Source organism: Balaenoptera physalus, assembly GCF_965194825.1.
Source record: "Balaenoptera physalus genome assembly, chromosome: 17".
Taxonomy (NCBI): domain Eukaryota; kingdom Metazoa; phylum Chordata; class Mammalia; order Artiodactyla; family Balaenopteridae; genus Balaenoptera; species Balaenoptera physalus.
The window spans coordinates 74,366,301-74,382,591 of NC_138895.1; the positions used below are offsets into that span (position 1 = coordinate 74,366,301).

At 38.8% G+C, this 16,291-nt stretch overlaps 1 long non-coding RNA gene across 1 annotated transcript in view; it reads right to left on the bottom strand.

Annotated features, from left to right (window-relative positions):
* Window positions 1–1,172: 1,172 nt before the first annotated feature.
* LOC309647115 overlaps window positions 1,173–16,291 on the bottom strand; it is a 310,763-nt gene continuing 295,644 nt past the window's right edge. Inside the window, exon 3 of the long non-coding RNA XR_014255817.1 lies at window positions 1,173–1,662. This is a non-coding gene — a long non-coding RNA (uncharacterized lncRNA). The remainder of the gene's footprint in view (window positions 1,663–16,291) is intronic.

Genomic DNA, 16,291 nt, shown 5'->3' on the forward strand with positions numbered 1-16,291 from the left:
AACAGAAAAGACCCCGAATAGCCAAAGCAATCCTGAGAACGAAAAATGGAGCTGGAGGAATCAGGCTCCCTGACTTCAGACTATATTACAAAGCTACAGTAATCAAGAGAGTTTGGTACTGGCACAAAAACAGAAATATAGATCAATGGAACAGGATAGAAAGCCCAGAGATAAACCCACGCACATATGGTCACCTTATCTTTGATAAAGGAGGCAAGCATATACAGTGGAGAAAAGACAGCCTCTTCAATAAGTGGTGCTGGGAAAATTGGACAGATACATGTAAAAGTATGAAATTAGAACACTCCCTGACACCATACACAAAAATAAACTCAAAATGGATTAAAGACTTAAGTGTAAGGCCAGACACTATCAAACTCTTAGAGGAAAACATAGGCAGAACACTCTATGACATAAATCACAGCAAGATTCTTTTTGACCCAGCTCCTAGAGAAATGGAAATAAAAACACATATAAACAAATGGGACCTAATGAAACTTAAAAGCTTTTGCACAGCAAAGGAAACCATAAACAAGACCAAAAGACAACCCTCAGAATGGGAGAAAATATTTGCAAATGAAGCAACTGACAAAGGATTAATCTCCAAGATTTACAAGCAGCTCATGCAGCTCAATAACAAAAAAACGAACAACTCAATCCAAAAATGGGCAGAAGACCTAAATAGACATTTCTCCAAAGAAGATATACAGATTGCCAGCAGACACATGAAAGAATGCTCAACATCATTAATCATTAGAGAAATGCAAATCAAAACTACAATGAGATATCATCTCACACCGGTCAGAATGGCCATCATCAAAAAATCTAGAAACAATAAATGCTGGAGAGGGTGTGGAGGAAAGGGAACACTCTTGCACTGTTGGTGGGAATGTAAATTGATACAGCCACTATGGAGAACAGTATGGAGGTTCCTTAGAAAACTAAAAATAGACCTACCATACGACCCAGCAATCCCACTACTGGACATATACCCTGAGAAAACCATAATTCAAAAAGAGTCACGTACCAAAATATTCATTGCAGCTCTGTTTACAATAGCCAGGACATGGAAGCAACCTAAGTGTCCATCATCGGATGAATGGATAAAGAAGATGTGGCACATACATACAATGGAACATTACTCAGCCATAAAAAGAAATGAAATGGAGGTATTTGTAATGAGGTGGATGGAGTTAGAGTCTGTCATACAGAGTGAAGTAAGTCAGAAAGAGAAAAACAAATACAGTATGCTAACACATATATATGTAATCTAAGGGAAAAAAAAAAAAAAGGCCATGAAGAACCTAGTGGCAAGATGGGAATAAAGACACAGACCTACTAGAGAATGGATTTGAGGATATGGGGAGGGAGAAGGGTAAGCTGGGACAAAGTGAGAGAGTGGCATGGACATATATACACTACCAAACGTAAAATAGATAGCTAGTGGGATGCAGCCACGTAGCACAGGGAGATCAGCTTGGTGCTTTGTGACCACCTAGAGGGGTGGGATGGGGAGGGTGGGAGGGAGGGAGATGCAAGAGGGAAGAGATATGGGAACATATGTATATGTATAACTGATTCACTTTGTTATAAAGCAGAAACTAACACACCATTGTAAAGCAATTATACTTCAATAAAGATGTTGAAAAAAAGGAAAAAAAACTACAATGAGATAAAACCTCACACCTGTCAGAATAGTTATCATCCAAAAGTGTACCAGTAACAAATGTTGGTGAGAATATGGAGAAAAGGGAACCCTAGTTCACTGTTAGTGAGAATATAAATTGGTGCAGCCACATGGAAAACAGTGTGGAGGTTCCTCAAAAGACTAAAAATAGGACTACCATATGATCCAGCAATTCCACCTGAAGAAAATGAAAACACTAATTCTAAAAGATACATGCAACCCAATGTTCATAGCAGCATTATTTACAATAGCCAAGATATGGAAGCAACTTAAGTGGCCATTAACAGATGAATGGATAAAAAAGATGTGATATATATACACCTACATACACATATATACCTACATATATATAGACACATACATACATACTCACACACATGTGCACACACACACATATACAATGAAATATTTCTCAGCCATAAAAAATAAAATTCTGCCATTTACAACAACATGGACTGACCTAGAGGGTATCATGCTTAATGAAATAAGTCAGATAGAGAAAGACAAATACTGTGTATTATCACTTATTTGTGGAATCTAAAAATAAACCATTGAATATATACAAAACAGAAACAGTCTCATAGATACAGAGAACAAACTAATGGTTGCCAGTGGGGAGAGGGGCAAAATAAGGGTATGGAATTAAGTTAAACAAACAACTATGTATAAAATAAATAAGCTCCAAGGATATATTGTATATCACAGGGAAATATAGACATTATAACAACTTTAAATTGAGTGTAATCTATAAAAATATTGAATCACTATGTTGTTCACCTGAAACCAATGCAATATTGCAAATCAACTCTACTACAATTTAAAATAAAAAATTGATGCACAGAATTGTCATAACAACCCTTTAAGTTTGGTATAATTATTGACACCAATTTTCAAGTGAAGACACTGAGGCAGAGATGAGTTATATAACTTGTCCAAAGTCACGGTCAGTAAATAAAAAGTCAAAGTTCAAACCTGGACAATCTGGATTTGCTGCCTCTTTGTTTTCAACTAAGAGTAGGGAATCTTGTCACAAAATTGGCTTAAAAGCCCCTTGCTGATTTAGTTCCACCTCTCGATTGTTTCCTCTCCTACCTTTCCCTTGGAAATTTGTTTCCATTTCTTTTAACTGGGGTTTTTGAAAGATCCCAGTATGGCTCCCACCATTTCTCAGACAACCTGGAGGGAACTAACCAGTTTGCATAATGCCCATCATTCATCCAGGATGCACATTCAGTATTAACTGCCCCAGAGGAGAAAGAGAAAGAGTAAGAGCAGGCTCACCAGCCAACCAAGATCAACAAATTGTGGCCTGGATTTCTCCCCAAGAGCTTGGAGTGTCAGTGGACAAATGTGAACAAACATGAGCATAAAATAAGAGCCTTTTATTAATAAATGCCTACTATGTGCAAAGTACTTCTACATAAAAGGTACTCCCACATCTTTACTCTTCAGAGAAATCTTACGAAGTAAATATTACTGTTTAATTTTCATAGTTGAGATGATCGGTGCCAGGGTGTAGCAGTTTTGGGATTTGAACCTAAGCGCAAAATCCCAGAGTTTCCTTGCATCACTGCCTACTACTTCTTTATCACCTTGAGATCAAAAGCAAAATCATGTCACACAAACAATCCTATCCTTGTTTCCCTATTATGAAAATACTAAGACAGAAAAAGGCATAAAGAAAAATGGAGTGTAAAACTTGGAATCCACAACTCAGGAAGTTTAAAAGGCAAATCAGAAATGATTGCAGCCGTCCCTGATCACAGCATACTTCCTCCCTTCTAGAGCTCTAACTCCTTCTCATCACATCTGCTGTAGAACATTCCTCTAGGGTATATTTGGCCACAGTGTGTATTTGAATCATCACTTTATTTCCTATCCAACTGTCACTGTAAATGTTGAAGCTGAGGCCCAAAGAGAAGAAATGACTTTCCCAAGTTCAACTGATACGAATATCCAGGTTTGGGAGCCTCACTTCTGTGTTCCCCTCACCATATCATGCTGTCCTTTAAAAAAAAACAAATGCTCATTTACTACAAGTACCTAATTTTGTCTATTTTCCTAAACCATGGAATCATAGTGATTGAATTCACTTGAAAACTATGGCAGAAAAATGTAAATTTAACTTGAGTCGGTCTATTTTTAATGCATTCAGAGATTACAAATGATCTTTTTTCTGAGAGTAAACTGAAAAGTGTTCCAACCTTATTTAGCAAATAGGAACTAGAGGGAACTTGCAGACAGGCCATGGCAGAAACCCCATTTTCTTCTCTTCAAGCTGAACCCCTCATCTCCCCACATTCCTAACACTGAGGGATGAGTTTGTACTTGACAAATGGCTGCCTGGTAGAGAGGCCCCCCCCATCATTACCCAAATCCACTTAGAAGAGGAATGCATCCTCAAGAATGGGGCCTGGTGAAAAGTGCTTAGAGACAGTCTGGGCTGAAGCAGGGCCCTTCTGATTCCATTTATCAGTGGTGTGGTGGTGTCTTTTGAAGTGGCTTCCTCCAGTCTTGGCAGGAGCTCAGAGAGCCACCAGTGTAGGAGGAACTGCCACCCACAGCCTCCATGAGGCTCTTCAAGGAGGGGGCACAGCTGGAGCTGGGCCTTGGTGAGACCAGGCTGCACCAGAGAAGAAGTGGAGAGAAACCTGCTGACTCCTGCCTTTGGCCACTTCCAAATTATTAGGAATTTCCTGAACCAGGGATTGCATGCATAATTATTTTTTCTGGGATAAGAGAAATCATGAGACCTTTTTCTAAATAAGAGGGAAGAAAGAATTCACTACCATGAATATTTTAGGGACATTATATACACAAGCTAAAAATATTTTTCATTAGCCCCTACAGATTCACTTTCCACTCTTCTCTACTGTGTTCCCTAGGAGGCTGACTTCATATAAACTGTTATCAATGGGCTCTCTTGCCATCAAGCTGCCGGTTGGCTTTGGCCAGCTGGAGACACTAGTAAGAGCTAGGAAGGGCTAGAAAGAAGTAAGGCCAAGCTACTTATGACTGCAGCCCTCTTTCTGCTAGATCACTATGGGTTGGTTGAGTCCCTTTTCCGGTAGTCAAGCCCCTATCAAGCAATACTCTTCATAGAGCAAAAGAAAAGAAGAAAAGAGCATAGTGCATCTTCTCTACCATCTGTTGAAGTCTTAGTAAGACTGTTAGTCAGTCAGAGGGCCATGGGGTAGGCACATGATCTAAGCTAGGCCAATCAGATTTTTTCCCTTGGGAATTAAAATCTTAAGGCAGGTGATTGATAGAGAGATGGAGAAAGAGTCAGAACTGATTGATGCCTGTGTTGGAGCCTTCTCCCAACACCCCCCGCCCCCCAGAAAAAAAGAAAAGTCCAGTGGCTCCTTAGATTCCAAGAGCTACACTGGTTCTATTCTTTTTTTTAAGTCCTGGTTCTTCAGTGTTTGCTTAAATTTTATAATTCACCCACATTCAACTGAAAAGGAAGCTAAAACTAAAGAAATTGAAGCTCAGAGCATTGTAGCAACTTGTCCAAAGTCACACAGCTAGTAAGTAGAAAACATGGGATTCAAATTCAAGTTTGTTTCCAATATACCATATTGCTTACAGGAAGGCAGGATTTAGGAGTTCATGACCTATATATACAAAGAGACTTGAGAAACTCAGTCTTGCTATTAAAAGCTGAGTAAGCTCATGGAAAATGTCTGCCTAGTGCCCAAGCATAGGGAAGAAAACACAATAAAGAGCAATTTAGAAAATTTCTATGACCAATAGAATTCTATTTGGCACAGTGTATGGCCTCCTGAACAGAAACAAATTATCAATGTATGAAACCATGGTCATTTTCAAAGGACATTTCTTCCTCATTTATAATTCTCTTTCTTCTTACGTTTTTCACTGCTTGCTCTCTCTTCTGAGAGTAACTGGGTAAGGAAGCAGATATCTATACCTTACTGACAATGGATTTGGTAGTATATGGTATCTGCTATAGATTGAATGTTTGTGTCCCCTAAAATTTGTATGTTGAAAATCTAATACCCAAGGTGATGGAATTAGGAGGTGGGGACTTTGGCTCTGCTCTGATAAATTGGATAAGGGTCTTATAAAAAAGGACCCAGAGAACTCCCTTGCCCCTTCCACCACGTAAGTACACAAACAAGAAGGCACCATCTATGAACAAGAAAGCAGGCCCTCACCAGACGCCGAATCTGCCAGCACACTGATCTTGGACTTCCCAGCCTCCAGAACTTCAAACAATAAATTTCTGTTGTTTATAAGCTATCCAGTTTATAGTAGTTTATTATACCAGCTGAACAGACTAAGGCAAAGTCTCTTTTAATTCTTACAATTATCCTGTGCAGAGGTCATTTTTGTCCCTCTTTTCAGATGAGGAAAAAAAGGCACCATTGCCCAAGGTTATATAATAGTAAAAGGCAAAGCAAAGACTTACAATTTGGTCCATGTGCTCTTTTTAACAGCACTAACGTTTTTCAAAAGGATGTTATTTCACAGACATCCTTGAGGCAACCACAAAAATACTGCCCTGGTTGGGAACCTCAAAATCACGCAAGTCTATTAATGTATATTTCTATTCCTTTTTTGTTCTTGAAGCCCTGCTTCATTTTTTTATTTTTTCCTAAGCGCAGTGGAAGACGTCTTTGTTGCTGTTTTTAAGAAGTGATAGATGGGTATATCTAGCAGAAGATTGGTTGTGTGGTCCTATATAAGGAAAATCTGGTACCTAAAGATAGATTCTTCCACTTTCTACTCAGCTGCATTCTGAGATGCCAGGGGTGAGAAGTCACTGTGCAGGAGAAGCAACTGGCACCTGGGAAATACTTCAGAATGCTCTAATTTGGTTGAAATTTGAATTCATATATTAGCAGCCTTACAATGTAAAAACTCAGTTACTAAACAAATATTTGAGTACATAATATATACTTGGCACTGTCCTTGTCATTATGAATACAGTGGTAAACAAAACTGATAAGTCCTGGCTCTTATAGAGGAAAGAAAAGAGAAATTTAAGGAAGTGAAAAAATGAATAAAAAATGTACTCAAATATGCTATATACAATATCTATAAGATAGTAACTTATTGATACTCTGATTTTAAAACTTAACTGATGGGATTTTCAACAAATAGTGCTGGGATAACTGGGATGTCCTCATGCAAAGACTAAAGCTGAACCTCTACCTCACACCCTATATAGTAATTAACTTAAAATGGATAATAGACCTAAATCTTAAACGCTGAAAATATAAAACTTTTAGAAGAAAACATAGGAGGCAGTCCTCATGACTTGAGGTGATAGTTTCTTACATATGGAACCGAAAGCACTAGCAATGAAAAAATATTGATGAATTAGACTTCATCAAAAGTAAAATCTTTTGTGCTTCAAAAAAGATCATCAAGAAAGTGAAAAGACAACCCACCAAATGGGAGATAATACTTGCAAATCATATATATCTGATAAAAGACGTGTATTCAGAAAATATAAAGAACTCTTACATTTTAGGTCATTTTTTAACTTGCTTAAATTTGCATTTTCTTTCTTTGAGAGCCATTTTTAAAATGAGCAAAGGGGGAGACCTTCAAGATAGCAGAAGAGTATGACATGGAGATCACCTTCCTCCCCACAAATACATCAGGAATACATCTACATGTGGAACAACTCCTACAGAACACCTACTGAATGCTGGCAGAAGACCTCAGACCTCCCAAAAGGGTCTTGGTGCTCCAGCCGGGTGTCAGGCCTGTGCCTCTGAGGTGGGAGAGTGGAGTTCAGGACATTGGTCCACCAGAGACCTCTCAGCTCCACGTAATATCAAACAGAGAAAGTCTCCCAGAGATCTCCATCTCAAGGCCAAGACCCAGCTCCACTCAACAACGAGCAAGCTCCAGTGCTGAACACCCTATGCCAAACAACTAGCAAGACAGGAACACAACACCACCCACTAGCAGAAAGGCTGCCTAAAATAATAATAAGGTCACAGACACCCCAAAAACACAACTGGACATGGACCTGCCCACCAAAACACAAGATCCAGCCTCATCCACCAGAACACAGGCACTAGTCCCCTCCACCAGGAAGGTACACAACCCACTGAACCAACATTAGCCACTGGGGACAGACACCAAAAACAACGGGAACTACGAACCTGGAGCCTGAGAAAATGAGACCCCAAACACAGTAAGTTAAGCAAAATGAGAAGACAGAGAAACACAAAGCAGATAAAGCAGCAAGGTAAAAAACCACCAGACCAAACAAATGAAGAGAAAATGGGCAGTCTACTTGAAAAAGAATTCAGAGTAATGATAGTAAAGATGATCCAAAATCTTGGAAATAGAATGGAGAAAATACAAGAAAAGTTTAACAAGGACCGAGAAGAACTAAAGAGCAAACAAACAATGATGAGCAACACAATAAATGAAATTAAAAATTCTCTAGAAGGAATCAATAGCAGAATAACTGAGGCAGAAGAATGGATAAGAGACCTGGAAGATAAAATACTGGAAATAACTACTGCAGAGCAGAATAAAGAAAAAACAATGAAAAGAATGGAGGACAGTCTCAGAGACCTCTGGGACAACATTAAACGCACCAACATTCAAATAACAGGGGTCCCAGAAGAACAAGAGAAAAAAGAAGGGGACTGAGAAAACATTTGAAGAGATTATAGTTGAAAACTTCCCTAATATGGGAAAGTAAATAGGCAATCAAGTCCAGGAAGCACAGAGAGTCCCATACAGGATAAATCCAAGGAGAAACATGCCAAGACACATATTAATCAAACTATCAATCAAAAATTAAATACAAAGAAAACATATTAAAAGCAGCAAAGGAAAAACAACAAATAACATACAAGGGAATCCCCATAAGGTTAACAGCTGATCTTTCAGCAGAAACTCTGAAAGCCAGAAGGGAGTGGCAGGACATATTTAAAGGGATGAAAGGGAAGAACGTACAACCAAGATTACTCTACCCAGCAAGTATCTCATTCAGATTCGATGGAGAAATTAAAACCTTTAAAGACAAGCAAAAGCTAAGAGAATTCAGCACCACCAAACCAGCTCTACAACAAATGCTAAAGGAACTTCTCTAGGCAGGAAACACAAGAGAAGGAAAAGACCTACAATAACAAATGCAAAACAATTAAGAAAATGGTAATAGGAACATACATATCTATAATTATCTTAAATGTAAATGCCGCGATGAGGAGTGGCCCCCGCTTGCCACAACTAGAGAAGGCCCTCGCACAGAAACGAAGACCCAACACAGCCAAAAATAAATAAATAAATAAAATAAAATAATTAAAAAAAATGTAAATGGACTAAATGCTCCAACCAAAAGACATAGACTGGCTGCATGGATACAAAAACAAGACCTGTATATATGCTGTCTACAAGAGACCCACTTCAGACCTAGGGACACAAACAGACTGAAAGTGAGGGGATGGAAAAAGATATTCCATGCAAGTGGAAATCAAAAGAAAGCTGGAGTAGCAATTTTCATATCAGAAAAAATAGACTTTAAAATAAAGACTATTACAAGGGACAAAGAAGGACACTACATAATGATCAAGGGATCAATCCAAGAAGAAGATATAACAATTGTAAATATTTATGCACCCAACATAGGAGCACCTCAATACATAAGGCAAATGCTAACAGCCATAAAAGAGGAAATCAACAGTAACCCAATCATAGTAGGGGACTTTAAAACCCCACTTTCACCAATGGACAGATCATCCAAAATGAAAATAAATAAGGAAACACAAGCTTTAAATAATACATTAAATAAGATGGACTTAATGATATTTATAGGACATTCCATCCAAAAAAAAACAGATTACACTTTCTTCTCAAGTGCTCATGGAACATTCTCCAGGATAGATCATATCTTGGGTCACAAATCAAGCGTTGGTAAATTTAAGAAAACTGAAATCATATCAAGTATCTTTTCCGACCACAACACTATGAGACTAGATATCAATTACAGGAAAAAATCTGTAAAAAATACAAACACATGGAGGCTAAACAATACACTACTTAATAACAAAGAGATCAGTGAAGAAATCAAAGAGGAAATCAGAAAGTACCTAGAAACAAATGATAATGAAAACACGACGACCCAAAACCTATGGATGCAGCAAAAGCAGTTCTAAGAGGGAAGTTTACAGCAATACAATCCTACCTTAAGAAACAAGAAACATCTCAAATAAACAACCTAACCTTACACCTTACACCTTAAAGAAATTAGAGAAAGAAGAACAAAAAAACCCCAAAGTTAGCAGAAGGAAAGAAATCATAAAGATCAGATCAGAAATAAATGACAAAGAAATGAAGGAAACAATAGCAAAGATCAATAAAACTAAAAGCTGGTTCTTTGAGAGGATAAACAAAATTGGTAAACTATTAGCCAGACTCATCAAGAAAAAAAGGGAGAAGATTCAAATCAATAGAGTTAGAAATGAAAAAGGAAAAGTAACAACTGACACTGCAGAAATACAAAGGACCATGAGAGATGACTACAAGCAACTATATGCCAATTAAATGGACAACCTGGAAGAAATGGACAAATTCTTAGAAAAGCACAACCTTTCAAGACTGAACCAAGAAGACATAGAAAATATAAACTGACCAATCACAAGCACTGAAATTGAAACTGTGATTAAAAATCTTCCAACAAACAAAAGCCCAGGACCAGATGACTTCACAGGCTAATTCTATCAAACATTTAGAGAAAAGCTAACACCTATCCTCCTCAAACTCTTCAAAATTATAGCAAAGGGAGGAACACTCCCAAAGTCATTCTACAAGGCCACCATCACCCTGATACCAAAACCAGACAAAGATGTCACAAAAAAATAAAGCTACAGGCCAATATCACTGATGAACATAGATGCAAATATCCTCAACAAAATACTAACAAGCAGAATCCAACAGCACATTAAGAGGATCATACACCATGATCAAGTGGGGTTTATCCCAGGAATGCAAGGATTCTTCAATATAAGCAAATCAATTAATGTGATACACCATATTAACAAATTGAAGGAGAAAAACCATATGATCATCTCAATAGATGCAGAAAAAGCTTTTGACAAAATTCAACACCCGTTTATGATAAAAACCCTCCAGAAAGTAGGCATAGAGGGAACTTACCTCAGCATAATAAAGGTCATATATGACAAACCCACAGCCAACATCATCTTCAATGGTGAAAAACTGAAACTATTTCCACTAAGATCAGGAACAAGACAAGGTTGCCCACTCTCCTCACCACTATTATTCAACATAGTTTTGGAAGTTTTAGCCACAGCAATCAGAGAAGAAAAAGAAATAAAAGGAATCCAAATCGGAAAAGAAGTAAAGCTGTCACTGTTTGCAGATGACATGGTACTATACATAGAGAATGCTAAAGATGCTACCAGAAAACTACTAGATCTAATCAATGAATTTGGTAAAGTAGCAGGATACAAAACTAATGCACAGAAATCTCTTGCATTCCTATACACTAATGATGAAAAATCTAAAAGAGAAATTACGGAAACACTCCCATTTACCATTGCAACAAAAAGAATACCTAGGAATAAACCTACCTAAGGAAACAAAAGACCTGTATGCAGAAAACTATAAGACACTGATGAAAGAAAATAAAGATGATACAAACAGATGGAGAGATATACCATGTTCTTGGATTGGAAGAATCAACATTGTGAAAATGACTATAATAGCCAAAGCAATCTACAGATTCAGTGTAATCCCTATCAAACTACCAATGGCATTTTTCACAGAACTAGAACAAAAAATTTCACAATTTGTATGGAAACACAAAGGACCCCAAATAGCCAATGCAATCTTGAGAAAGAAAAACGGAGCTGGAGGAAGCAGGCTCCCTGACTTCAGACTATACTACAAGCTACAGTAATCAAGACAGTATGGTACTGGCACAAAAACAGAAATACAGATCAATGGAACAGGACAGAAAGCCCAGAGATAAACCCACGCACGTATGGTCACCTTATCTTTGATAAAGGAGGCAAGAATATACAGTGGAGAAAAGACAGCCTCTTCAATAAGTGGCGCTGGGAAAACTGGACAGCTACATGTAAAAGAATGAAATTAGAACACTCCCTAACACCAGACACAAAAATAAACTCAAAATGGATTAAGGACCTAAATGTAAGGCCAGACACTATAAAACTCTTACAGGAAAACATAGGCAGAACACTCTATGACATAAATCACAGCAAGATCCTTTTTGACCCACCTCCTAGAGAAATGGAAATAAAAACAAAAATAAACAAATGGGACCTAATGAAACTCAAAAGGTTTTTCACAGCAAAGGAAACCATAAACAAGACCAAAAGACAACCCTCAGAATGGGAGAAAATATTTGCAAATGAAGCAACTGACAAAGGATTAATCTCTAAAATATACAAGCAGCTCATGCAGCTCAATATGAAAAAAACAAACAACCCAATCCAAAAATGGGCAGAAGACCTAAATAGATATTTCTCCAAAGAAGAGAAGATATACAGATTGCCAACAAACACATGAAAGAGTGCTCAACATCATTAATCATTAGAGAAATGCAAATCAAAACTACAATGAGGTATCACCTTACACCGGTCAAAATGGCCATCATCAAAAAATCTACAAACAATAAATGCTGGAGAGGGTGTGGAGAAAAGAGAACCCCCTTGCACTGTTGGTGGGAATGTAAATTGATACAGCCACTATGGAGAACATTATGGAGGTTCCTTTAAAAACTAAAAATAGAACTACCATATGACCCAGCAATCTCACTACTGGGCATATACCCTGAGAAAACCATAATTCAAAAAGAGTCATGTACCACAGTGTTCATTGCAGCTCTGTTTACGATAGCCAGGACGTGGAAGCAACCTATGTGTCCATCGACAGATGAATGGATAAAGAAGATGTGGCACATATATACAATGGAATATTACTCAGCCATAAAAAGAAACGAAATTGAGTTATTTGTAGTGAGGTGGATGGACCTAGAGTCTGTCGTACAGAGTGAAGTTAAGTCAGAAAGAGAAAAACAAATACCGTACGCTAACACATATATATAGAATCTAAAAAAAGAAAAAAAAATGATCACAAAGAACCTAGGGGCAGGACAGGAATAAAGACGCAGGCCTACTAGAGAATGGACTTGAGGACACGGGGAGCAGGAAGCGTAAGCTGGGACAAAGTGAGAGAGTGTCATGGACAGATATATACTACCAAATGTAAAATCGATAGCTAGTGGGAAGCAGCCGCATAGCACAGGGAGATCAGCTCGGTGCTTTGTGACCACCTAGAGGGGTGGGATAGGGAGGGTGGGAGATGCAAGAGGGAAGTGATATGGGGATACATATATATGTATAGCTGATTCACTTGTTATAAAGTAGAAACTAACACACCATTGTAAAGAAATTATACTCCAATAAAGATGTTTAAAAAAAAAAGAATGGGCAAAGGGTTTGAAAAGACATTTGTCCAAAGAAGATATACATATGACCAATAAGCACATGAAAAGATGGTCAATAATATTATTCATTAGGAATACGCAAATCATAACCATAATGAAATGCCACTTCATACCCACCAGGATGGCTATAAAAACTTAAAAAAAAAACAACAAACAGAAAACAAAAAGTTATTGTCTAAGGGTAAAGAAATTGGAACTTTGTACATTGCTGGTGGAAATGTAAAATGGTGCAGCCACTGTGGAAAACACTTTGGCAGTTCCACTTCTAGACATATACCCCAAAATGAAAACATATGTCTATGCAAAAACTTGTAAATGAATATTCATAACAGCATTATTCATATTAGTTAAGAGTTTGAGATTGACATGTACACACTACTATACTTAAAATGGATAACAAGGACCTACTGTATAGCACAGGGAACTCTCCTCAATATTATGTAAACAAACTAAATGGGAAAAGAATTTGAAAAAGAATAGATACATGTATATGTATAACTGAATCACTTTGCTGTACACCTGAAACTAACACAACATTGTTCATCAACTATAGTCCAATATAAAACAAAAAGTTAAAAAAAAAAAGAGGTAACCAGCATAGCCATCAACAGATGAACCTATAAACAAATTATGGTACAACCCTACAATGGAATATTATTCAACCATAAAAAAATAAATTACTGATACATGCTACAATGTGGATGAAGCTTGAAAACATGCTAAGTGAAAGAAATACGTCACAAAAGACCACGTGTATATGATTCCATTTATATGACATGCCCAGAATAGGCAACTCCATAGAAACAGAAAGTAGATTAGTGGTTACCAGAAGCTGAGGGAAAAAGGAAATAGGGAATGATTACTAATGGATGTGGGCCTTCTTTCGGGGTGATGAAATGTTCTGTAATTAAGCAGAGTTGATGGTTGCACAACTCTCTGAATATACCAAAAAGCACTAAAATGTACACTTTTTTTTAATATCTTTATTGGAGTATAATTGCTTTACAATGGTGTGTTAGTTTCTGCTTTATAACAAAGTGAATCAGCTATACATAAACATATATCCCCATATCTCCTCCCTCTTGCATCTCCCTCCCACCCTCCCTATTAAAATGTACACTTTAAATAAATTGGTAAATTTTATGGAAGGTGAAATGTATCTCAATAAGTTGTTATTTAAAACAAAAACTGGTGGGGACATAGAATTTCGCAGTCCCCACCATTGCTTCCATCGTATTAAATGATGGATGTGTGTGAACAGTTTAGTAATAAAAAGGGTTTGTATTTTAACTGCGCACGTATTGTGTGTGCGTGTGTTTCGAAAACGTGAAGCAGAAGTCTTAGAATACAGAGTATAATGGTTGGGGGGAGCTCTGGAGCTAGACCCCTTGCGTTCAGATAACAATGCCACCACTTTCAAACTACAGAATCTCAGACAATCTAATTAACCTCTCCAAGTTCCAGATTCCTTAGTAGTAAATAGGAAAGAATAGTGCTTATCTCATGTGTGTGCATGTGCATACTCAATTAAGTTTACAGTAGCTCAGTTTATGTTAACAGTTATTATTGTTTTCATGGCTATTATTACTCTCTTAACAGTCGCTGGACTTAATGTGAACCACCATGGAGGGGTGACCAAGACAAAGGGCCTCTCTCCCTTTCTGTTGACATTGGACAGATGGCTGTCCCCTGCTGCTCACATTTCTCTCCCTATTCCAACTTCTAGAACTAGCTCCTATCCCCACTACACACCTGCAAGTCACTGGGGATTGTTTTGCTTGGGGGTTGAAACTGCACAGACGGAGGAGGGATGGGGGCCAGCTGAGTCTCCCTTCCACCCTCTCTCTTTCCCTCCTCCTGTCTCCAGAGATGGGTCTCATCAGCAGGACCCCTGGAATCTGCTTTATCTCTCACGTGATCTCCCAGGGGACTTCTGGAACGATCTCTCTGGTACATCTCTGAACTACCCCAAAGCATGGGATGGTTCAATCAAAACGGTTTTGTCCTACTTTGGAAAGAGCAAAGCCAAAGTGATGAGGAGGGAATAGAAGTGGTGAGAAGAAGACAGGATCATCCTTGAAGCTCTTGGAAGAAAAGAAACATGGATGGTCAAGACAAGCAAGTACTAAATGTGTCCCAGGAATGATCACTCCACCCACGACCAATGCTTCGTGCCCAGGCCCCTGAGCCACCACGCCTGCTGCTCCTCATGCCTTCCCCTGTGGGAGCCAGTGACCCAGGCACTAAGCCACCATTCAGACTGAGGGGCCCACACAACCCCTACTCTCCTTCTGGGTGGGGGCTGGAGAGAAGGGGAAGTCGGGAAGCACTCCGCCTATCCCAAGTCTGAACCCTGAGCTCATATTTATAATATAAAAGAGAAACTTTCGTTCCTTCAGCACTTGCTCTGGGGCAGACCCAGAATAAGTAAGTTACAGGGGAACCTAAGTTATTGATGGGGGTGAAGGGACAGATGTCTGTGTAAAGGAGGCCTGTACCTGAGACATGGGGAAAAGCTGCCTGTGAAAATCAGGGGTGACTTCACAGAGGAGGCAGCAGTAGAGCTGCTGAGAGATCCCCGCTGAGAATTAGTACCCCTTCTTGGCCTCCCATATGTCAGTATTTTATATGAATAAGCTAATTTAACCTAGATAGCTTGAACCCACCTCAGCTCGTGTCCAAAATTAGTTTTCTTTCAACGTCAATAAATATTTGTCTCTGTGGGGCTGCCCTCGAGGTACTTGAGGAGGGATATAAGACCCCTGGCAGGGATATTACTTGACTGGGGAGGAGGGATGGGATTTACAAACTGTTTTAGGAAAAGCAGTTTCTTACCAGATCACTGACCATCGGCATACCACCTGGCAGGTGTCACAGGCAAGGCTCACCTTTAGATCGGCAAACATGTCCTAAACACCTTCTCTGTGTCGCAGGCTGGAAATACTGTGTTGAATGGCCCCCACTGGCCCCCTTTCCCTGTCCTCAATGCACAAGCAGTCCGGGCAATGACTCCCGGACCCGCCGCCTTTGTTTGCCACGTGAGGCTCCCGCAGAGCCTGGGGATGATCCTCACCCCACCTGTTAGCAAATCTCTCAGCATCCATCATGCACATCTG